This window comes from Cryptomeria japonica, chromosome 11 (genome assembly GCF_030272615.1).
Source record: "Cryptomeria japonica chromosome 11, Sugi_1.0, whole genome shotgun sequence".
NCBI classification, from domain to species: domain Eukaryota; kingdom Viridiplantae; phylum Streptophyta; class Pinopsida; order Cupressales; family Cupressaceae; genus Cryptomeria; species Cryptomeria japonica.
In genome coordinates, this window is record NC_081415.1 from 167,242,717 (window position 1) to 167,267,488 (window position 24,772).

Here is a 24,772-nt window from a genome sequence, read left to right on the forward strand (position 1 = left end):
ATCACCTAGTTAAGGGATGGCTAGAATACCTGGTTGAGAGTTAAACCCCGTTAAAGGTTACCTTATCAAAGGATTTTATGAACTCAATGGCGACTCACCCTGTTAAAGGATTTGTAGCAAGATGGTTAAAGCTACCCTGTTAAGGGATTTTCCAACTATTGGAATGATTAGAGACCAACACGTATTACAATGATCTGATAATAGCACACAATGCCAATGCAAATCCGCTTTAGTTCCTTCCTTCTGTACACACAGTCTGCAGGTATCAACTCTCTTATTTGGTTTGGCAGCAATCACATATCTCTGCACTTAGATACACACACAACATTTGCCAACATTCTCAACATGAAACATAACCTTGACCTTAGAGAAAATAGATAGGTCAGTAGCATAAACCCTAAACCCTAAATATTTAGATTGACCCATTTTGTCAGTTCAATCCTGACCATTGAACACTTTGCATTTGAATACAATGGTCTTGAACAGATCTCAAGATATTCTCCATTGTTCATTCTTCACCACTTCTTGGAGGCGATAACCCATCATGTGTTCTTCACCCTTTGCAGAGACTTTGCGCATTCCCAAGGTAAATAGGATCAATCTCCTTCATGCAAGATCCTTCACATGCATGAGGCTGACATGGAAACATGATCTGATCTCCATTACAATGCTAACTCATCATACAATGCTATCGGTTGAATCACACAGGCTCGAAACACTTCAACCGAAAACCCTGAAGCTGAGACTACCAACCGGTAGTCATAACATTTTAAACCTTGATAGAAAAAATTTCATATACTGGTTCTTCAACAACATACTGGTTCACTTTTCCATTTGCACATACCAGTTTACTTTGCGAGTTGCTTGTACTGGTTCACTCTTCAGCATATTGACATCAATGACAACACAATATCATCATGTCAACATACTCTGCACATATGCCAACACTGATAAGAAGCATGGATGTAGGAACTAGCAATAGAGTTCAATCGACTAGATTGAGTTACCTTATAGCCGATTATCATGCTGACAAATTTCACGTTTATGTCCTTGATTTTCCTAACCTTCATAGATCTTCCATCATGTGTTGTACCAGTGAGCTTCTCAACCACCATGGTGGAAATCTTCTTACTAGGTTCTTGTTTGACTTTGGGTAAGCTGGTGACTACTTGAATTTCTTCCTTTGTGATTATGTAGGGCCGATCTTGCCAAATGAACTCATTGTGAACCCTGCTCAAAACATATCTGATCACCTCATCTTTGAATTTTGGTATGTATAGGATACCAATTAACCTTAGATTCTTGATGATATATTTTTGCTTGATTGTTTCGGAGTCTCCTAGTACCACAGATTGATACATGCCCTTTATCTCTTCTATACCTAGATTTTCCAAGTGCCCATACATATTCAACATACATCATGCCGTCGGCAACCCTAGAGAATGTGCCCGCAGAGTCTTCTTTCTTAGCTATATGCAGAACTTCCTTGAAAATGGGTCTTAGCCTATGCTTAACCTCAAAAATGGTGGCAATGAAAGTAGGAGTAGATGATCGAGATGTCATTTTGAAGAAATACCTCAAAATGATCATCGGTGTGAACATTTGATTGCTTCTTTGATGATTGTTGAAAATCCTCTCAGAATGCCTTTTCTCGCTCTTAATCGCCTGAAATTTTCCTTTGCTTCACTTTGGATTGTTTGAATGCTGGGTGAGTGAAATGAATTCACTTTCTCCTTTTATCATCAAGTAAACCCTAATCCTCCACTATCATAAATGTTCATGATGTACCCTACTGGATGTCAGTTTCATAGTCTTATGCCAAGTAAACCTTCATCAAAGATTAAGAAAACTCTCCAGATCTCTTCCATATCTCTTTCAAATCTCCTCCAGGGAATATGCAATATTTGCAATAGATTTGCCAACCCCTAAGGCATATGCCTCAGTTATCGGTGGAATTTACTGCCAGTGCAGGAATGCTCTGCTCTACCTGTGTAGATCCATCTCTACTTTGTTCTTCAGACTTTCTAACCCATCTCTTAGTGTGATCTTGTTGTATTTCATCTATCTTCTTCTTTCCTTTCTCATTTGCTTTATCATTGCTAACTGGTTGAGTCTTCCTTCTGCAGTACTTAGCAATATGACCTATTTTGTTGCATGCACAACATGTAACATTGTTCTTTTGAATTGCTTTAACATATCTAGTGTCATTCCTTGACCTACTTTGATTAGCCAAATGACCAAAATTTCCACATGCATGACATTTGATATTCATTCTGCAATCTTTTGATTTATGACCATATTTCTTGAAGTTTGTGCATTGAACAAGAATAGAATTGTAGTTTTGATTTTCTCTATTTTTACATTATTTAGCCATATGCCCAAAATTATTACAAACAAAGCATCTACCATTGAATTTATAAGCATTATATTTCCTTACCGATTTCCTCTGGTCTGATGAGTTCTGTATATCTATTGTCTCATCTCCATTTGCAGTACCAAAGGTTTCACCTTGTACAAATCCAAGTCCTCTAGAATCATCATTTTGCCTTTGTAATTTCAATAAGTCATCCACCTGTGCAACACTAATCCTAAATTTTTCTTTATACTCACTTGCATTAGTGAGATCATCTCTCAAAGTAGTTATTTGTCTTTCAAGCTCTTGTTCATTATTTCAGGAGTGTGCCAAATCAGTTCTCAATAGATTACTCTCATGAGTCAATCTGCCACATTCATCAAATTTGTTCTTAAGAGATATAACAAGATTTTTATCTTTTTTCTTTTTGTCCTCAATATCTTTTGATAACCTCATAGTCAGGTCTTGTATTTCATTCTTCATGAGCATGTTTGCTTGACTCAATTTCTGACATTGTTCCTTAAGTGCATTTTTCTCTTCATCATCCTTGTTTTGCAAAAGTTCCTTTCTCTTGGCTTGAGAAGATGATAACCTTCCTTGTGGGATAAGAATGAATTCATTAGTAGAATTCAATTCATCTTGCAATTTTTTAAATTCTTCATCCTTTCAGCACCATAATCCTCAAGAGCCATCTCAAGTTGCTTCTCCATGGCCATGTTCAATGATTCCATTTTTAGGATCTTCCTAAGCTATTAAACTTATTCTGAGGAACTAGGCTCTAATACCAATTGTTGGGATCCAAAACACTAAGAGGGGGGGGGGGTGTTAGGTCTCAAAGACAACTAAGAGGGGGGGTGAATCAGTTGTCCAACAATTTTAAACCAAAACTCAACTTAACCAATTTAATGCTTAATACCAGTAAACCAAACTTTATGCTGGTAGACAGTTTATTAGTTAATTGCAGTACCGAGAAAGAATAATGTATGAAATAGAAAGATAAAAGCATCAATAACACATAACACCAAAGTTTGTACTTGGAAACCCTGTAAGGGGGAAAACCATGGTGGAAAACCTTACCCACAATCAGATGATATTACTATAGATAGTATGTGTACAAAATGGGGTCTGCACATGCAGAAAGGCCAAGTGCCTAGAGCTCACTACCCAAACACAAATGGGAGTCACACATACTACAATTGGATGGTTAGATCCAATGATAAATGTACTGCACAAAATAGCATCTTCATATGCTAGATTTAGTATCGGTGGAGTTCTGATTGTCTTCACAAATGCCTTCCTTTATTCTTCAAAATATGTCTGTGTGTATAACTCTGTTTATTTTCGCATATCCCTTCTTAATTTCACAATCCATAATCACACTCTTCCACAATCCAATCTTATAAATAAGATCTTACATATATACCATAACCTAGGACCAATTTTAGTAGGTCAGCTCTAAGAAGAGTTTACAATAAAAGCAATTCATAAAACAATATCCGATGCAATAACCGATTCAACATGTCGGCTTAATACATTTACAACATAATTAAATTATCTTCATAATGTGTCATGCTGATCTAAAATAGATAAGTTTGCCGGTGTATATCCCGGACCTATTTGCTGGTATAAGAAAATATGCAAACTGTATGTACTAATGAACAATTCTTCAAGACAAGGTGTTCAAACGATGTCTTCAACACAACCAAGTGTCCTCCATGCTTTTCCAAGTTCCTGTAAACAATATAGCTTGTCAGTGGATAGAATATTGCTACAGTCTACCAGTGTCGGTGTCAAGGTTTGCCTTTCGGTGAATGTTGCCAGAGTTGATAAGTTGTTGACATCAGGTGTAGACATCAAGTGTTGACATCAATGACAAAACCATATCAACATATCCAAAATACCAACAATCTCCCCCTTTGGCATTGATGGCAACACTCATGAAAAAAATAAGTGTCATCAAAAAATGTTGTCCAAAAATGTGCTAGCTCCCACTGAGATGATGAGTCCATTTACCATTACTCTCTGTTTTGAATTTTTCTCATTTCACTACTCCCCCTTAGGGATCAATGACAAAGATATACCAGAGCTAGGTTCAAATACAAAATACCAACTAACATGCCAAATAGATCAACTTCTCCCCTTGAGAAGTAGCTTCCTCATGAAGGTCAGAATAAGAGATTTCTTTGTTAAATCTATCGGTTGATGACAAACATCAAGTATCTAATTCTCTACTGGTGGGGGTATGATCCCAAGCTAGTCTCTAAGATATTCAAAAGTCTCCTTAGATAGAGGTTTAGTAAAGATATTTGCAATTCACTCTACTTATTTTTGCATATCCCTTCTTAATTTTGCAATCCACAATCACACTCTTCCACACTCCGATCTTACAAATAAGATCTTACATATATACCATAGCCTAGGACCAATTTTAGTAGGTTGGCTCTAAGAAGATTTTACAATAAAAGCAATTCATAAAACAATATCCGATGCAATAACCAATTCAACATGTCGGCTTAATGCATTTAAAACATAATTAAATTATCTTCATAATGTGTCATGCTAATCTAAAATAGATAAGTCTATCAGTGTATATCTTGGACCTATTTGCTAGTAAAAGCAAATATGCAAACTATATGTACCAATGAACAATTATTCAAGGCAAGGTGTTCAAACGATGTCTTGAACACAACCAAGTGTCCTTCATGCTTTTCCAAGTTCCTGTAAACAATATAGCCTGCCGGTGCATAGAATATTGTTGTAGAGATTGTCGGTACCGATGTCAGGGTTTGCCTACCAGTGAATGTTGTCAGAGTTGATAAGTTGTTGGCATCAGGTGTAGACATCAAGTGTTGACATCAATGACAAAACCATATCAACATATCCAAAATACCAACAAGGGGGGGTGAATCAGTGTTCTAGTAAGATATAATTTTACCCTTTTATAACATACGCATATAAACTGATAAATGAAGAAACATATAACTTGAAGAAAATGAACCATCCACATAAATGAAAACCATTACACACAAAATTTATATGTGGAAAAACTCAAAGAGGAAAATTCATGGTGGGATTTTTGAACCACAATATCAATTCAATGGCCATATGAAAGGATATTACATAAAAAGGGGGCTTGCATATGTAGGAAGGCACACTACTCATCACAAAAAGAGTCTCACTGAATACCATTTTCTGCTGAAATAAAATAGTAATAATGAACTCACAAAATGTATCTGATATGCCAAAAAGAGTTCTAGCTATAGTTCTGCTCTATACCAGTTCATAAACCCTAAACATTTCTACTAGTATCTTTTTCCCTCCAAGAATTCTTTCCAAGCTATCTACAGATCATTGCATGATATAACATTCTCATACAAATGATCTACATACATATAATTCGCATTACATAGTCTCCTATATCCTTATTCCAATCTCTCTCTTCTATATATATAAAGACCTTAACAAACTGACCTATATACCCTTCACAAATAATATGCCTTAAGTTGGATTACAATGCATTACAAAAGATATACAATGTCATCCTTATACAATAATTACAAATAAAAATTCCTTTGGGTCCAAGCCTCATGTCGGCTTCACTGAAGTGTTGGATGTCGATGTCGGTGTCGGTGTCGGTGCTATTGTAACCATAGATTATCGAATGTCGATGTTTGCCAGTGAATGTCTCCTAATAAATCTTGTTGCCAAGTTCCCATGTTACTATGTTGCCATCAATAACAACATATGAATCCAATGAGTGTCAATTGCCAAAATCTTCCATTATGTTGTGCATCATATCATGAAAGATGGTAGTCGTGGCTCTTTGATATGTTGCCCCTGCATTCTTTAGACCAAATGGCATCACATTCCAACAGTATGTTCCCAATGGACATGTGAAAGTAGTTTTGTGTTGATCCTCTGGAGAAATTTTAATCTTGTTGTTCCCTAAAAAGCCATCCATAAGAGAAAGCATTGCATGACCTGCTGTTAGATCGATAATCATGTTGATATTTGGTAAGGGGAAGACATCTTTAGGAAATGCCTTGTTTAAATCTATGAAATCCATACAAATACAGATTCCTCCATTAGGTTTTCCAATAGGTACAATGTTGGAGATCCACTCTGCATAATCAATTGGTCTGATAAAACCAACATCCAAGAGCTTTTTAAGTTCAGCCTTGATAAGAATGACAATCTGTGGGTTCATCTTTCTAAGATTTTGTTTGATAGGTTTAGCTCCTTCCATTATAGTTAGGTGATGCATGATCAAATCTGTATCTAAGTTAGGCATGTCTGCATAAGACCATGCAAAGTTGATTTGGTGCTTCTAGAAGAATTCCACAAATTTTGGCTATTCTTCTGGAGTTAATAGAGATGCCAAATGTATTTTGTGAGGAGTCTCAGGAGTCCCCACATTGAATTCTTTTGTTTCTTCTATTAGGATGGTTGATCTCTCATGATTCATACTAAAGGGGAGGATGTCAAACCTTTCATCCTCAGGCACCTCAGGGAGGTTTTCATGTTTGGATACGCTTTTTTATTTTTATTTTTTGGGATCAAAAAGTGTCATTGTGTGGTTTTCACTAGAAGATCTATGTTTTATTGTAATATTTTTGCAGCTGAAAGGTTTGGCATCTACTCTAAAGTATGTTGCGCTATTGAGTTCAATGGAAAACCCAACTTTATGATCCCTGCTTGGTATGTTATCCCATAATTCTAGAAAGTCTATGAGTGCCTCAACGTTTTGGAAATGGTCAAGGCATGGGGGATTTAGTTGGTTCCGTTTAATGAGTTTGGGATGAATGATAGGCATTACTTCATCAATTAAGTTGAGTTGGTGGGAGGCATCAATGACGGTTAATATGGAGGCATGAAGTTCATTGATGGTACTCTTGTTGTCAAATTCAGGCTAGGATTTGACATAGGGCCTATGGAAGTTGCTTCTAGCTCAGGAACCAAATTTTTTTTAATCCATGCCTCTCCATAAACTGGTATATCCTTACAAGGTGGAGGAGGTGATGATTCTTCCTTGTTTGAAGTATTTTAATGCACTAAATCCCATTCCCACTCATGTGAGTCTATCTTAGAATAACTCTCTAGCATCCAATTACTATACCAAGCTAGGATGTCTTTTGAATTGAATAGTTCATTAGTTACTAGCTTATGTACTTTTGGAGGTGGGATTGTTGGTGCTGCTAGTGGGGTTGTTGGAATTGTTGGTACTACTGATGGGGTTGTTTGTGCTGCTGATATAGTTAGGTATTTTATCCTTGGAGTAATCGTCTAATATATGGGTTTATTGGGTTTTCCTTTGAATCAAAGCTTGGGAAGAGATTCTCTTTGAAAACCTACTCCAATTTTATCTCTTGGTTTCAACTTTGGTTGTAAGGGCTCTTGTCATCCTTGCTTGCAATGTCCCAAAGCACTGTCGCCATCATAACCCATTGTTTGCATTATAGTGAAGCCTTTGCCATATTTGTCAATGGGGAGCTTAGCCTTTAGGCTTTCTTTATTGGGAGGGTCTATGTAGATCCATTCTGCCAGGTCTTCATCCATGGTTTCCTCCTCTTGACTTTTACCAAGGGTGAATTGTGCCAAAGTGTAAGTTCTTTTGGCCAGTGGTGTTTGAAGTAAACCTTGGGGTTTTCCATGAGTTCTAGGGGTTGTGAGTAACTGCCGAACACAAAAGAGTTGGCTAAGATTATATTCCTTGGGACCTTCCTCAGCCATTTTCATTTACAATTTCTCCTACTTTGGTATAGGGGTTGTTAAGATGGAAAGAGAGGCAAGATTAACTTATGATGAGGAAGGGATAGCTTCTCTATTGTTAGGTACAGTGATATTTGGTTGATGGTTAATATTATTACAATATGCAAATGGATTAGCATCACCAAGGATTGTAATTTCTACCCCATTATGTGGAAACTTGATACCAGAGATTACTTTAGTGGTGAATATTTGCCAATGGCGAATTTTTCATGTCGATGACCTAGGAAATGGTGAATATTTTATACTGATTGGGGGTGGCCATGTTGCTAGAACATTATCAATTTTCATCAAAGTCATGGCCCGATCACCATATGTTTTATGCAATTAAATGTTTCTATGTGATGATTTCACCAATACAATATATGGTGGACACACGATAAATTTAATTTTTTTGCCTACACTCTCCAAGGTTTCCTTAATAGATAACCATAATTTTCCTATAGGCATGTGAATATTTGTTAGCCAGGAGGACCCAATTTGCCTGACATTTTATCGACACATGTCTCCATTTACCCCAACTTTCGCCAACTATATTGTATTTTCCAATTATTTGGATGACCTTTAATCACCTCAAAAATTACATAAGCCATATTTGGATGACCTATAATCGCCTAAAAAATTACATAAGTCTATTTATAGTTACACAGGATTTGCCAAATATTTGTATACCATATAAAATTCCTGTAGAATTCGACATATAAGGATTGGTATAAATACATACAAAGATCAGATCTATCTCAACACAATCTGGTGGGTTCTAGGCTCTGAATTCTTATCAATGGCAAAGTTTCAGACCAAGGAAAATCATTTTTGTTGACTGCATTGGCGACTACTAGTGACCTAAAGGTGAGCGATCATATTTTTGAAGTGTTATAATATTATTCTAAATTTATCTATATTTGTTTGCATTGTTGAGTTCATTTTTATTTAGTGGACCCATCAGTGCCAAGTAGTCAGGACTTAGGGGGGACATTCAGACCTCAGGCATCTAGATTGTAGGTTGTAGGGTCAATGAAACATATATTATACATCATAGTCTATTATTTCTTCTTCAATAAATTGATATTTTTTTGGTAGCGTTTATTTCATTGGAGATGTCGAATAGGAAGAGGGGTAGGAAACCTAAATGTGGGGAAGGCCATGAGAGGCCAACAAAAAGAAGAACTTTGTCTTCATACTTTGGCATTGGAAAATATTGTGGTGAAAATCAGGAAGGTACATCATCACAAGTACAAGTACAAAATTTGCCACCTACATTGCATGTTGAAGATGGCGGCAAACCTGATATCTTAGATCAGGATGATCTTGAAGAAGAATATCTGGTAGATGCCCAAGTTAGCCAGAATTATATAATGAACTTGGGTGACAATGCCATTGATCATAATGCATGGAAGGGAAAATAAAAGCCATATCAAAAAAGGACCGGGGGTGGGATATGTCAATGAGGAATTTTCAAATTAATTGGGCATCAAAGTATCCATTAATTGAACTAGTGGAGAATCCAATTGAAGGTGAGCCTCCAATAGAATGCAGGTGTAAGATTTTCTTTTGGAAACATAACAAAGAAATTAGGTTGCAACTAAAATTTGACACCATAGAAAAGCATATGGGTAAAGTTTATAAAAAACAAACGATAGACAGGGTTGAAAAATCAGTGATAAGATGGAAAACAAAGAAGGAATGTAAGAATGTGAGGAATGCCAAAGAGTATTAATTTTATGAGAAAATACAAATGAAGCCTACTGAAGTTAAAGGTTCTATTAAAGCTAGTTTTGGAAAAGCAATGCAAATAGAACAACTGGGAAAAGCAGTTCAGTTAAGCATTGTTTTTTATATTTTGAGCAGAGGGCATGATATGATAGATTTCCCATCAATTAGTGGTTCATTAAAATTTTTGAAAGTTCCTTACTATCCTAATAGAAATTGGTTAGTAAACAGTGGATGAGAATGGGCAAGTTATCTTGCTAAGATTGATAAAGAAGATGTAACGGAAAAAATAAGAGAGTCAAACTTTATTGTATTTTCTTTAGATGAAGTTACAACTGTAGAGAATACTTCATGGGTATGAATGCATGTTTATACTGTAGAGAATCATACCCGCCAACCTCATCTACTATTTGTTGCTAAAATGAAGGAGAGTGCGACATCGAAAAATTTATTTCAACTAGTAAAGACAAGTTTAATTGAATATGGAGGTATGGATGACATGACAGTAGCCAAAAAATTGGTTTGTGTTGGAGCAGATGGAGCTTCAGTAATGCAAGGTCATAGGAATGGTCTTTGTACAAATATTAAAACTTCATTTGCATTGTACATTACTATAATTCACTGCATAGATCACAAAATGAATCTAGCTTTTAGAATTATGAGCAATTTTTCTTCGGTTAAAAAAAATTGAAATTTTAATTAGAGAGCTCTACTCACACTTTTGTCGAAGTCCCAAGCAGTTTATGGAATTTCAACACTTTGCTCTTGAAAAAAATGATGGGAATAAGCTTCTCAAGGATAATGATACCAGATGGATCTTTTTGGATGGTCCAATGCATCGCGTGTTTTCAAAATATCCATCCTTGATTGGACTATTTCACACAACTCGTGACAAATCAGATCAACCAAAATTTCTTGACCTTCTTTGGAGGTTAAGTAATTTAGACACACTCTTAACTTTAGTAGCTCTTCTACCCATGCTAGAGGAAATGAGGAATATTATAAAGGCTACCCAAAAAAGAGCTTTGCATATTGCAGAATATGCTACGCTACGTAAGATGACATGCATGACCCTTGACAATTTCTATCGAAATCAACCAACACTATCTGATGAAATTTTTTTAAAGTGGTGGACACTCACATATTTGAACAATCCTGATAACTTTTAACAAATTGATGTAAATGAGGAGGTATGTGCCAATGTATGGGGAGTTGAGATACCAATACACTTCTATGCCATGGTCGACCCTGAGGAACTAGGAAAGTGCCCCAGGAAGCAACTAGCAAGAGTTACAAGGGAAGATTTTGACAAGATTGTTGAAACTGTAACTACTTCTCTGTAGAAAATTGCATATGATCTTTCCTCACAAATTAGAAATAGATTCCCTCTTGACAACCTCCTCAAAACCATGTCTATTATGTTTCCTCATTATTGGAGTCTCAACATTCCGTCTGATTTTTGAAGTAAACTACTAATTTTGATAAAACAATTTTTGTGAGGCCCTACCCTGACCCATCCTAGCATTTCAGTGATTTTCATGTTGGAAATATTATGGATGCTTTATTTTTATGCATTATGGATATAGAAATTTATATGATCCAAGGAATTGGATAACATTGATATATTGATGCTTCATTTCTATGCATTATGGATATAGAATTTTATATGATTCTAGAATAAGATAACATTGAGATGGTGTATGTCATTATTTGTTTTGCAGGACTTTATTAGGATGCTAGAAATATGATGCATATCTTATGAATGGATTAAATTTATGAGGATTATGATAATTGCTTATATGGATTTTCTTTGATATATGGAAAATTGAATTGTATGATGTCAATTGTATGCAAAGTGACTGATGTGTATTCTTATTTATGTGTTTAATATTATATGAGGCTATTGGGAAATAATAATGTGTAATTGAGATGCACAGGAAAATTATCCATGTGACCATGAAAACATTATAGATAATCAAGCCTAGACCTATGTACGTTTGTAAAACCAAGGGTTGTCTATTTGGAGAGACAACACCCTGTATATATCATATTTTATTCATAAATTTAAATGTTTGCATGTGTGTTAAATTGTATTTATTAATTTGTGTAAATCATACATGAGGACAATTGCCATGTGTGTATTTGTGATGTGGAATTATTTTTGTAGTGTCACTTGACACATATGTTGTTTGTTGTGTTGGAATTGTCATGTCACCTTTTGAGAGATTTAATTTTTTACCAATGATATATTTCCAAATTATCCTTGAAGGTCCCAAGTAAATCTAGGATAGTGAGCCATTAGGAGGGTCAAATCAGAGTTGACCCGTAGGTACACTTTAGGTGGACTTTCAAAGGGTTAAACCAACTCCTAGAGTCTGTTTTGGAGAATTTTTAATGGGCCTCATGGGGTACCAATGGGTGAAGGCCAAATTTGGCTATGTGTCCACCCCTAGGACTTATTTAACCTCCCAAAAAAGTGGATTTTCCTAGATGGCCGAATTTCATCTTTATGAGTGCCATCCTTAGTTAGATAACCTTCTTAGTATGTGTCATTCCTCTTCCCCATTCCATTCCTCTTCTTGAGGTGCCTTGGATAGGGAGTGTGTAAGACCTAGTGAAGACCAACCAATGGGAGACTCTCACTCTATCCAAGAGGTTGGAAAGAGTGAGAGAAGACTTCTTAGGCAAGAGATTGAGACTTAGGAAGTTAATCACCCACTCTCCATCTTTGGAGATGAGTTCTTGCAGTTTTGAAACCAGTTAGAATAGAATTTTGGCTAAGTGTTGAAGAAAAGAAGTGTGGATTTGGGTTGGTCTTCTCCAAGCTATCCCTAGTAAACCCTTGGTAGATTCAAGGTTGGTTCATTTTCTTTCTTGCATGTTGAAAATTTGTTTTTAAAGGATTGCTTGAATGTAGATCTTCCTTCCCTTGTATTTTATTTGTGAAAATATTTATGTGATCCTTCTTCCATTCTGTTATGCATTTTCTTGTGTTTTGGGAGTATCGAATGCCATCTTACCCTTGGGAGGGTAGAATGGTCTTGGGGGTGGAAGGTGTTTGACAACCTTAGAGTGAGAGGCTCTCTTTAAGAGAGTGATCTCAAGGGTTTGTTTATGTGACCCTTACTACATAGTTTTGTTTACACATTCGAGGGTCATAAGGGGAGAAAGTATGGAATGTATGCCTTGGGGGTCATAAGGATGTTGGGTTAAGATGGAATTATGTTGTGTTCTTGGTTTCCATGAGTTAGCTAGTGATCTACTATCTTGTAGTTCTCCTCAAGGTACTTGGTCCACTTCCACCCATGTAAACATCACATTATGTGATGAAGTTCAGCCTTGGGATGGGAATGTGTTTGATGTGAGCTTTTCCTTGTTATTTTTGTTTTATTTGAGTGTAACCCATCTAGGTCTTGGTTCTCCAAGCTCGAGGGTGGCTTCTAGTAAGCCTAGGCTGGGAGGTGAGCTCTCCATGGTCACAACCTTAAGATTTTGTATTGCAGGTTGCTTTATGAAGGGATTGAAGGAAAAGCTTGGTTATGGTCTTGCTGAATCTATTTTAGTTGCAGAGAATGAATAGGAGATGTAATATTGTATTTTAGTTGCAGAAATGTAAAAAAAGAAGTTTTATGTTGTATTTATTTTGTAAAAAGAAATGTATTTATTTTATTTAAGTCCTCAATTATTAGGAATGAGAGACTAGTTGGGTATTTCACTCATTGTAAAAGTTGACAAATTGTATTTGAATCATTCTTATAAGAAATACATCTTTTTAAGTTGAAATTGCAAATGATGGATAAATGGATATTAGAGGAATAATAGTTTCTGCATTTTTAAATATTTCTAAGTGTTTTCTAGACTGTATTATGTTGTTGTCATTTATTTATCTCTGTCATTTATTCAAAAAAATGCAAAAAGTAAAATGGGAATATTATGAAGTAGAAAAGCAGGAAAATTAGTAAGATAATAATAAATACTTAGTCCTAGTGATTTATTATTCCAAATGCAAAAAGAGTTAAATAGACATTTGAAGTATAATAGTTTTGGCACTGTACAAATTGTTAGTGTTTTAAAGTGTTTTCTAGGCTATTTTAATGCTGCTGTAAATTTTATTTACTTCTGTCATTTACTCAAAAAATAAAAAGTGCAGAAAATAAAAGTAGGTAAAATAACATTTTCCTATAGTTAGCTATTAGAAGTTTAAAATGAAAAGGAATGCAATTAGTTAAATTTGTTAGTTTTAGGAAGTCTCTTGTCATGTGATAAAAACAAAATATTCAAATTTAGACTTAGTAGAGAAATCTAGAAATATAGGTAGATAAGAAATGAAAGAGAAAGATATCTATTATGTTTCTGTTCTATTTTTGCTTATGTCGGTCATATTGCTTAGGTTTAAATATGAAAATGGAAATAGATTATGCTCTAAGTAAAAAAATGAAATAAAAAAATTTAGTTCTATTTCTGTTAATAGAAAACAACTTGCTAAAATTATTGTAGTCCATATATTTTAATCTTAGAAAGACATATATGTAAATATATATATATATATACACATATTTAATTTACTTGCTGCATTAAAAAAAAATCAAAACATATGCATTTAGGGCAAACTGGAAAACTAAATAAAAAGGAATCTTGCATTGTATTATGGTTGTTTTAAAAAAAAAAAAGCATGCATGCATTACAAGATATCTATATAGTATATATATAAATAAATATATATATATATATATATATATATATATATATTTCATACAAAAAAATATAATTTTTTTTTAAGGGGTATACCATGTTTTGGCAGGGGCTAAGCCACTGTGTTTATACATAGTGGATGACATGGGGGGGGGTGCCACCACTATGGGTAAATACAGTGGTTGGCATAGGCTGCCACTATGGTTCACATAGTGGACGACATGAGCCGCCATTGTGGTTACACACAGTGGTCAGCACAGGGCCGCCACTGTGGGTAACCATAGTGGACGACTCATGGTTGCCACAGTGGGTGGCACCAGCTGCCGCTGTGGGTATCCACAGTGGTACCCGGGTAGCCTCCTTACCCTGCAAGCTCACTTCCCCCTTCGCCCCGCCTCCATGGCTGCCACCACCTGTTCAAACCCTTGCACACACAAAACACACTCACAAAAAAAAAAACTAGCAAAAAAAACGGGGAAAGAAAGAATGAAGTTTAATGGAAATATGCAACCCTAACCCAATTTCAGGTTAGGGTTAGAATTTAGGTAAAAGAAGTAAATGTGTATGCAACCCTAGCCCATATTTGGGTTAGGGTTAGCAATTAGAAAAGAAAAGAATTAATAACATTATTTTTAAAATAGAGTAAAAAGGGGTGACTCAACCCTAATTAGGGTTTACAATTAAAATATTAAATAAAATAAGAAGAGGAGGGAAATTCTTTTAAAATTATAGAAAAAGAATCCCCCCCACTATTTAATATTGCTAAATGTGAAATTAATTTTAACTTCTAATTTTGGACCATGGAGAAAATTAATTTTAATATAGACTTTTATCAAGGCATAATTAAATTGGGGAATTAATTTTATATAGATTTATTATCGCAATTATTGACATAATTTTATTAATCAAGGATTAATCAATGATGATAATTTATAGATAATTTTCATATTGAATTTATTATAGATGTTAGGTTAAATTTAATTTGGGGAAATTTTATTAATGATTATTATTAATTATTTTATGCGAATTCTAGCCTATGAAGTCAATATTGGCCAAATTATTTAATAGTTGAAATTTGAAGGTTTAGGGGGATTTAATTGGCTATAGTATAAACTATATTTATTTGGCAAATATCTTTACTAAGATTGTTAACCTTATTGGTTGTATTTAAAAGAAAGTGATTTTGCATGCACACAATTAATTAATTTTAATTTAAGATAACATTATCATTATTTTAACTGGCCTAGAATGTTTTAAATGCAATCAAGATATTTAAATATCTCTCGACTTAAATAAGTGGAAAATTAATTAGGTTGATTAGATTAATTAATTAAATTCTGATGACCCTCTTAGGGAATAATCAGTCTTGATTAATAATTGCCACATTATTGATTGAATTAATTATTTCAACTTTAGTAAACAATTCTATTTACACCTTAGTTAAGACAAAACTTAATTGATTTCATTTTAATGTAGATTATATAATGAGTTTATGTTGTCAAAAAAAATAATTTGTTGTTTCATTTTTGCCCAAAAGTTTGGGCATGACAATTTTGCATATCGAGAGAATTGAATGGAGTAACTATAAATGGAATATTAGATGAAACTTGTCTTCAAGAGAAATAATCTCATTTTGCATACACTATGAGAGAACAATATGGCAAAATGGAGAACCCCCGCAAAGAGGGATTAGTAACAAGGCTTTGGAAAATTATAGTAGAGAATGCAGCGTTGCGTGATTCAATGCCAGAATATTTGAAGCTTGCTGATTTATGTCTTACCTTGATATTGGGTTCGGTGGAAGATGAGAGAGATTTCAGTGCTTTGGGGTTCCTAAAGTCAAAGCTAAGAAACAAACTAGACAAAAATTTGGAAAATTGCTTGAGGCTCTATACATCTAGGTATGATGTCCACACTTTTCCTTACGATAGGGCACTGCTAATTTGGAGGTCCAAATGTGAAAGAAGAGGTTTGGGCAACACTTCAAACCAAAGTGCTAGTGGGACTATTAACTCATGTACTGGACCTACTGGTAGCGTTGAGATGCAGTTCAACGAAGGTATGCAGACTTAGAGTGAAGAAACCACAAACAAGAATCAAGAAAGCTCTAAATTTGACGAGGATGAATGGAAACTGTAAGAGATTGGTATTTATTAATCTTATTAATATATCTCCTCATTCATATTACAAAAGCATATTACTTTTTGCAATTAGAATTCAATATTGATTTGTAATTGTATTTTTCAACTTTCTATTTCTAGATTTAAAATAGCATAATATAAAAAATACCATAATGTGTTTATTGATAGAAATATGTTAATTATTAATTTAGACATGTTTGAGTCTCAAATTTGTGTGATACATTTCAGAACCATATGATACAATTCATTTAATAGTAATACACCAATTTGTGTGATTTTCCATGCAAAGTGTAAAAGTGAATACAATGTTTCAGAACCCTTTGCAAATGATCTTGAATTCCCTTTTATATAAACAAGAGAGAAACAACAGCTCCTGTGTGATTCTCCAATGTCCATGCAAAAGTGAATACAAAGTTTCAAAACCCTTTGCAAATGACCCTGAATTCCCTTTTATATAAACAAGGGAGCAACAACAGCTTTAGGTTGAATTGCAAGTTTGCAACATGTGAAGACTCAACATCAAAATCACAAACTTGACACAGATTTATGCTACATGTCTGATGTCTCTTGTTCAAAAAATAGAGTTCAAAATTAAATATTAATTCATGCCATGACAAATTAAATATAGATAATAGCAGTGCCTAAAAACTAGTAATTAGAAATAGAGAAATGCATAAATGTTAAAGCAAGGGAGAATTTGAGAATACAAATTTACTGGATGAAGTTTTGCACTGTGCATTGTAGATTCATAGGCTGGATTAGCAAAATAGCAATAGCGAGTGCTGGTTTTTTCCTATTCACAAAACAAAGTTATTTCAAGCGATGCCAAATTCCAAACAAAAAAAACATAAAACCTTGAAATTAAGAGTAAAAGAAGAAAATTGTGCAAAACATACTATGATTCTTAAGATTTCTGTGCTAGTTTTTGTAGGGTGCTCCACTCTTCGTCTGATGGAAGGTCAATATTCTATAAATGATGGAAAGTCAACTGTAACTTTGTCAACATTCCATATTTAGAAGATTGTCTTGACATCACTGTTTCATCCAATACCAAATTTAGAGTTGTAAATGGTTGGATGAATTCTAGAAAGCTTTGGGGAGTTGTGCCCTTAGGAAGCAAGTCTAAATCAGACTTCATTTTTATCTCCATGCTTATTTTGTAACTTTCTTTTCCAATTAATTTATTTGATGGGTCAATGGTCTTAGGCAAACCAAGTTTAATCAAATTATTTTTCTTTTCTTACAGCTTCAATATCGTTTTTCCACAATTTTCCATAACTTCTAATGTTTCCCTTAGTTTCTAGTATTTTTTAATGATAGATTATGTCTTAACTGTGGCATGAATGCAGCTCTTAATTCCCTTGGATGCCAAGTAGCTATCACTGGAAGTGTAGACTACTTGCAGAATCTTTTTTGCCATATCCTCTTTTCAATAAACATGTATGCTCTTCTCAAAGTGTCCTTTGATTTTCATATAAACTACTCTCAGAATTTCATTCAGTTCAAACCATTCACACAACTTGTCACTCCTCTACATTATTTGCCGCCAAATATTTTCTTATATATACTTTGTTGTATTTTTCATATTATCTTTCAATCTATCCTCCAAAGTTTTTATTTTATCATTTGCATTGTGCAGGTCTTCTTTCATTTGTGCACATTTTTTTCTTTCTTCCTCTACTTCCTCTTGCAAATGTTTTTCTTTTTCCTTCCCACGATCTAATAGGTTCTGTATTTTTCTTATTTTCGCAACAACAAACTCATAACTTTAGTATAATTTTTGAAAATTGGCTCTTTCTTCATCAATTTTTTTACTACTTTCAACCATTTTTTCTGTCAGGTCCTTCAATTTTGCATCCATCTTCTCCTACTCTACAATTTCTACTGCAGAACCCAAATTTTTTATCCTTTTCTGTAAATTATTGCACTTGTTATCTACTTCTTTTCTTGATTTTTTCATTTGCCAAGTCTGCCTGTAACTTTTCTATTTGTTTCTCTAGTTTATTTTTTTCTCTCTCCAAATTTAGTAGTGAAGTGTAGACCACTTCGTTAGTCCTTTTTGACACACTAATTTTTTCCACATTATGTACTTTGAAAAAATCCATTTGGAGGGTGCTAACTTGAAATTTAGAGGGATCTATCTGACTGTGTGGTGGATTTTTATCTTTAGTTGGGGTCAGGGGCATAACAACCATGAACTCCATCATATCTTTTTGTGGGTCATATATTGGAAATACCTTGTTCCATGTAGGTTGTTCATTTAAAACTTCAGTCATGGAAACCGTATGAAATGCTTTCTTTTTTTCTTTATTTGATTTTTTTTTGTGTTCATATTTTTCATAGTAATCAGGATATTGAAAATTTGGGCTTGCTGAAGCAATTGAATGTTTGAAAGGTGACATAGGAATACCAGAGGCTTCAATTCCACTTATTCTTGTTGTTTTAACTAATGCTTGACTAGGAATACCAACAACAATTCTTGATCCTGTCCCACTCCCACTGACAGTTTCATGTGTAGTTTTCATAATCTTTTTAGGTGTGTGATTTGAAGCTGAAAATGATTGTTTTGTAGTGTGAGTGGCACTTGATATAGGATTTTGAATAGTATGAGTATCTACCACTAGTGGCCTCTTGCAAGAGATATTTTGTTGTAGCCCTTGTCCAACAACAAGACAACTATTATCAGTAGTAGTACCCATGCCAACCCCACCAATCATAGCATCACTTGATTAAACAATAATGGGAATACTAAACCCAGATTCTCCACCTATAGCAGTGGCACTTGATTCACCACCAATGGGAATACCATGATGTGGTGGTGGTTGTGGATTTGAACTTGAAACAAATGTAGGTGGACCCTGAGGGTAATGAGTAGTACTTATCATTGATGAATCTGAAGAACCAAGTCCAATGACTGCTTTAACATGAGATTTTGATTTTGAATTTGATGGAAGTTGTACCTGAAGTGGATACCAAATGCCCTCTCCACTAGGGTTTAGACCACCACCTTCAAAACCCATTTTATCCACAATGCTTGCCCTATTTCTATATTTTTCTTTCATGGACTCATTGACTCCACGTAATATTTTAGGGATTGTAGAAGTTGTTGGAGTGGTCTCAACCTCATACTCATCATCATCTTCACTCCTATCATATGCTATTGTGGGATGCTCCATATTCCACAATTTGCTAAACTCTCCTTCATTGTCGATGGTCTCAAATTCTGCACTGGTCTTTGGTTCACCGAGATTCTTCCTCATAATCCAAAAATCATTTATTTTGGTTTGAGTCCAAACAAATTCTTTACATTCTTGTAGAATTGTTTTGGGAATAGATTTGTTAGATGGATTAGTAAATTTTTGGTAGAAACTGTAGGATGTCCTATTTTGGATGCCCTGGCCCTTGTTTGTTGTCCTCTATCTATGCAATGCCATAATTTGTGATGAAATTTATTCTGTTGAAATGTTATTGTCAGCTGCAATTTTCTCCATCTCTTTTTTTACCTCATCCCAGGAGTCCATGTTTCTAAGATTTTCTAGCAATGGTTTACTTTCATGTTGACATAAAGCTGAAGAGTTCCCATTTTTCTTAAGCCTTGCTTGATCTACACTGATTGGATCATACTGCCAGAGACCCTCTTCGCAAAAGTTAAAAACTGTCAAAAAATCATGTGCCATATTGAATGCTTTTCTCTCAAATGTGAACCCTCCACATGAGAAAAGAAAGGAAGGAAATATGCTCTTCTTTTGTTGACCATGGAAGTGCCTATTTGTTCTCTCCAATTTTCGTACATACTCCAATGTAAATACCCTCTCTGTCACATGTATTGGAAGTCTGCATGGTTTTACTATCGATCCGTAAAACCTTAACACAATGAATTCTTCCATGAAGATCCAGTCAGCCAATTCTATTTGACTTCCAAGTTGAATGAAATCTCTACAAGACACATGCAACCTAGGCATTAGAGTGCTTTTAATTTCATTATACATTGGTGCCAAAAATAAGTCTACAAAATGGTTGTAGTTCTTTCTATTATTATGCATCCTTATCTTTGGTGTCCATTCATATATTGGACACTTTGTTCTCTTCCCAGTCTTCTCATCAATCTTATAGTTCACAATTTGAAGCTTGTTGGTCTTGAATATTGCATGATACTTGGATAGAAGGAGATAGAACAAGTAGGATGAGAATCTAAATGTCTTACAAGAACCTTTTTTTATCATTACTAATTATTTTTGCATGGATTGAACAATGTAGTCAATAAAATTATATCTTATTGGTTGACCTACATAGTGGATATTATAAATCATTTCAAGAAGGCTTGCACCCACTTCCCTATCATTTTCCATTCTCAGGCAAAACAACAGCAAGGAAATAGTATCCCCAACCCATGGAACAAAAGTGTTAGAATCATAAGGAGGCTTATGATTCTGATCCAACACAATACCAATACCACTCTTTACTAGAGATTTGATAAATGAATCTCTGCGACTTGGATCAAGACTCTCATAATTCCCTACAAGCTTTCCAAGGTCAATTTGGATGTTTGAGTTTTGGGCTTAAAAACCTAGGTTCAACAAACAAGTAAATTCTCCCTCATTTATGGATAGAATTTCCTCTTTTGTATTTTTATTGACAATTGATTTTTTATCTTCATCATAATTTTTGGCGCAGACCATGACAAAATCAGGGCAAGAGAATACTTTAGGTAACACCATGCCTCCCAATCTATCATCCCACATTGCAATTTTATATGTTCTTTATTTTAACATTGGGTTGAAAATAGTAAATTTTGCCTTGCATGCATCTACCACCTTACTAGACAATGCATATCTAATATCTATGATATGCTTTTCACCATGGATAGAAGGGTCACAAATATCATGGTATTCATCAGTGAAACCTGGTGTTTTAACCAGTTTGGTTAGGTACATTTTTTTTCACTTGGCTTCCTGTTGAACTACTGCTTCCCATTTTCTCCATCATTTTTATTGTTAATAATTCAAAATAATGCTAGATAAAAACCTGAAAATGCTAACCCTCAAATTGGACCAGGAGATTAAAAAAAGCAAAAAAGGTGGGATGTAGGTGTTCTAGATTTTACCCGAAGTTTCTATTTCACTATATTGGCACAGATAGTCTCTATTACAACTTGCATTCCTCAATCTAGTATTTGCTTCTGAATCTCCCTCGATTTACAGGTTTGTCAATGAAATGAAATACAATTATGATTTACGAGTCTCTTGTTTTGAAAACTCTGAAAAGTACAAAAGTAATAGGTAAAGGGAAAAATATCTGGAATCATGTTGTAATTTTATTAATTATTATTAATAACTATTTGATGTTGAAGGACAAAACATTAATTACTTTAGTATAAATTATGAGGACATTAAATGTAAAACGTTCAATTCCAAGCAAAGTTCTCACAAATGTGTTCACTTCCCACATTGGGGTTGAAATCCACCCTAAGTCGTTGATCTTTTCTCATCCAATGGACAATGGTACCTGTCGTCAGATGTCGTGGGTCCCATGATTTCTTCCATTTTTCGGGCACATCACCATACTCATGTGACTTTACGGGTCTATTTTTTAAGTCTGTATAATCATTTTAAACTTCTGCTCGAAAAAGAGCTTTATAGACTTAATTATATTTAATTAAATTTAAAATGTTTCAATTCCAGGTGAAGTTCTCACAAATGTGTCCACTTCCCACATTCAGGCCGAAATCCACCATAAGCCATTGATCTTTTCTCATCCAATGATCGATGGTACATGTTGTCAATTGTCATGGGTCCCATGGCTTCTGCCAGTTTTTGGGCACGTCACCATACTCATGTCACTTTTCGGGTCTATTTTTTAAGTCGGTTTAATCATTTTAAACTTTCACCCAAAAAAGAGCTTTATAGACTTAATTATATTTAATGAAAATTAAAATATTCAATTCCAGGTGAAGTTCTCACAAATGTATTCACTTCCCACATTTGGGCCGAAATCCACCTTAAGTCATTGATCTTTTCTCATCCAAACGATGATGGTACCTATTGTCAGATGTTATGGGTCCCATGACTTCTGCCATTTTTATTGCACATCACCATACTCGTGGCACTTTTTGGGTTTTTTTTTAAAGTCTATTTAATCATTTTAAACTTCCACCCGAAAAAGAGCTTTATAGACTTAATTATATTTAATTAAATTTAAAATATTCAATTCTAGGTGAATTTCTCACAAATGTGTTCACTTCCCACATTTGTGCTGAAATCCACCCTAAGTCATTGATCTTTGCTCATCCAACGGATGATGGTACTTGTGATGTGCCTTGTCTATTAATGGCAATGAATTCATGAAATTGCCAATAAATTATATATTTTTTCATAAATAACAAAATATTCGCCAAAACAAATTAAATTATTTTCAAGTGGTGGATAAAAATAGCTAATACATTTAAATAATTTTTCCTTTGTAGTAAATTTTTTCGCCCATATAATTATATATTTGTTCCTTTTAACAAAAAATATTTGCCTCCTAGAATATATATTTTCCCCATAGAACAAGGTATTATTCGCCAGAAATTTATGGATTTTTCGTACCCTAGAAAAATATTGCCAATACAAAATAATTTTTTTCTCTAGTGAAAAAAAAATTTCGCCATCAATATGAAAATTTTCCCCCAAAAATAATGTCTGATTCACCAGGATTTTACACAGTTGCCCGGGGGGTGGTTTCTTAAAGTTATCTCTGCTTGATACATTGGTGATAGGTAGATGGAATAGCTTGGATGGCATGTATCCAAGGTCTTCCTAACAATAGATTATATGGCAAAGCAAGGTCTAGAACTTCACAAACTATATGCTTCACCATTGGCCCAACCCTGATGGGTAATATAATAGCTCCTCTGGAAGAATGTTTTGCATCATCATATGCTTTGATGGTTCTCTTTTTGTTGACATCCACTGATTCTACTACATAACCCAATGTTGTGACTAACTACAAGGTGCATATGTTTAAGCTGGATCCATTGTCAATCAAGACTCACTTGATTCTATGTTGGTTTACGAAACCTTCAATATGGAGGGAGGCATTATGGGGTTGTTGGAAGGATGTGTTGTCACTTTGAATAAAAGTGAGACATGGTGATGACTTTAGACTACCAACCATGGCTTGAAACTGATCTATTTTGAGGTTAGCAGGAATAGACGCTTCTTGGAGAGCTTGATCCAAGATTGTTTTATGTGAGGGGGATAAGCATAAAATCTCTAATATGGAGATGAGGGCTGGCGTCTTATCCAATTTCTCTACAAGATTATATTGTTTGGGGAGGGGTGTCTCTCCTTGTGGTTCTGCTCAAATAGTAATATTGCTATGATGCGTAACAACATTTCATGTAGGATTTGGATCTTTTATGGTATGAGTTGCAACTTGTTCACCTACATCATAAAGGTGATTCATAGTATAATTGTATGCAGCTTGTGTATAATTGGTTATGATATTTGTATTTCTCCCTGAGGTGGAAGGACCCCTTTGATCATGTGATGGAAGTGGATTCTTGAACATTAAATGATCATCATTGGATGTTTTAGGGTCATGTCCTTTAATTTCAATTTCTCCTCTATCAATAAGATCCCGAAAAATATCTTTTATTCAATGGCAATTGCTTGTTTTATGCCCTCTTCCACAGTGAAATTCATAATGTTTGTGATCTCCCCACCATGGAGGCTTGACCTGAGGCTCATAATTGGATGTTTTTGGTAAGGTCACAAGATTGGAGGATATAAATTGGCATAAGATTGTTTCAATAGGTTCCCCTAAGGGTGTATATGTGTGTTTTGGATTGTAGTTTTGTTGCTTTTGTTTTGGGTCATCTTGTTGTGTATCGTGAACTTGATTTTGTGGATTAATGATGTGTTATTGTTAGGAGGGGGGTTTTGTCCTACAAACCTAACCATAGGTTGTGCAATTTTTATTGTTCTTGTGTCCACTATCCTATCATTGACAACATTCTTGTTTTGGTTCCAAAATTTTGGTTTGTCACTAATATAATATGTATGAGGACCATCTTTGGGTTCATTATAAATTTTGATAAGTCCCTTTTTGATGAGAGATCTTTCACATT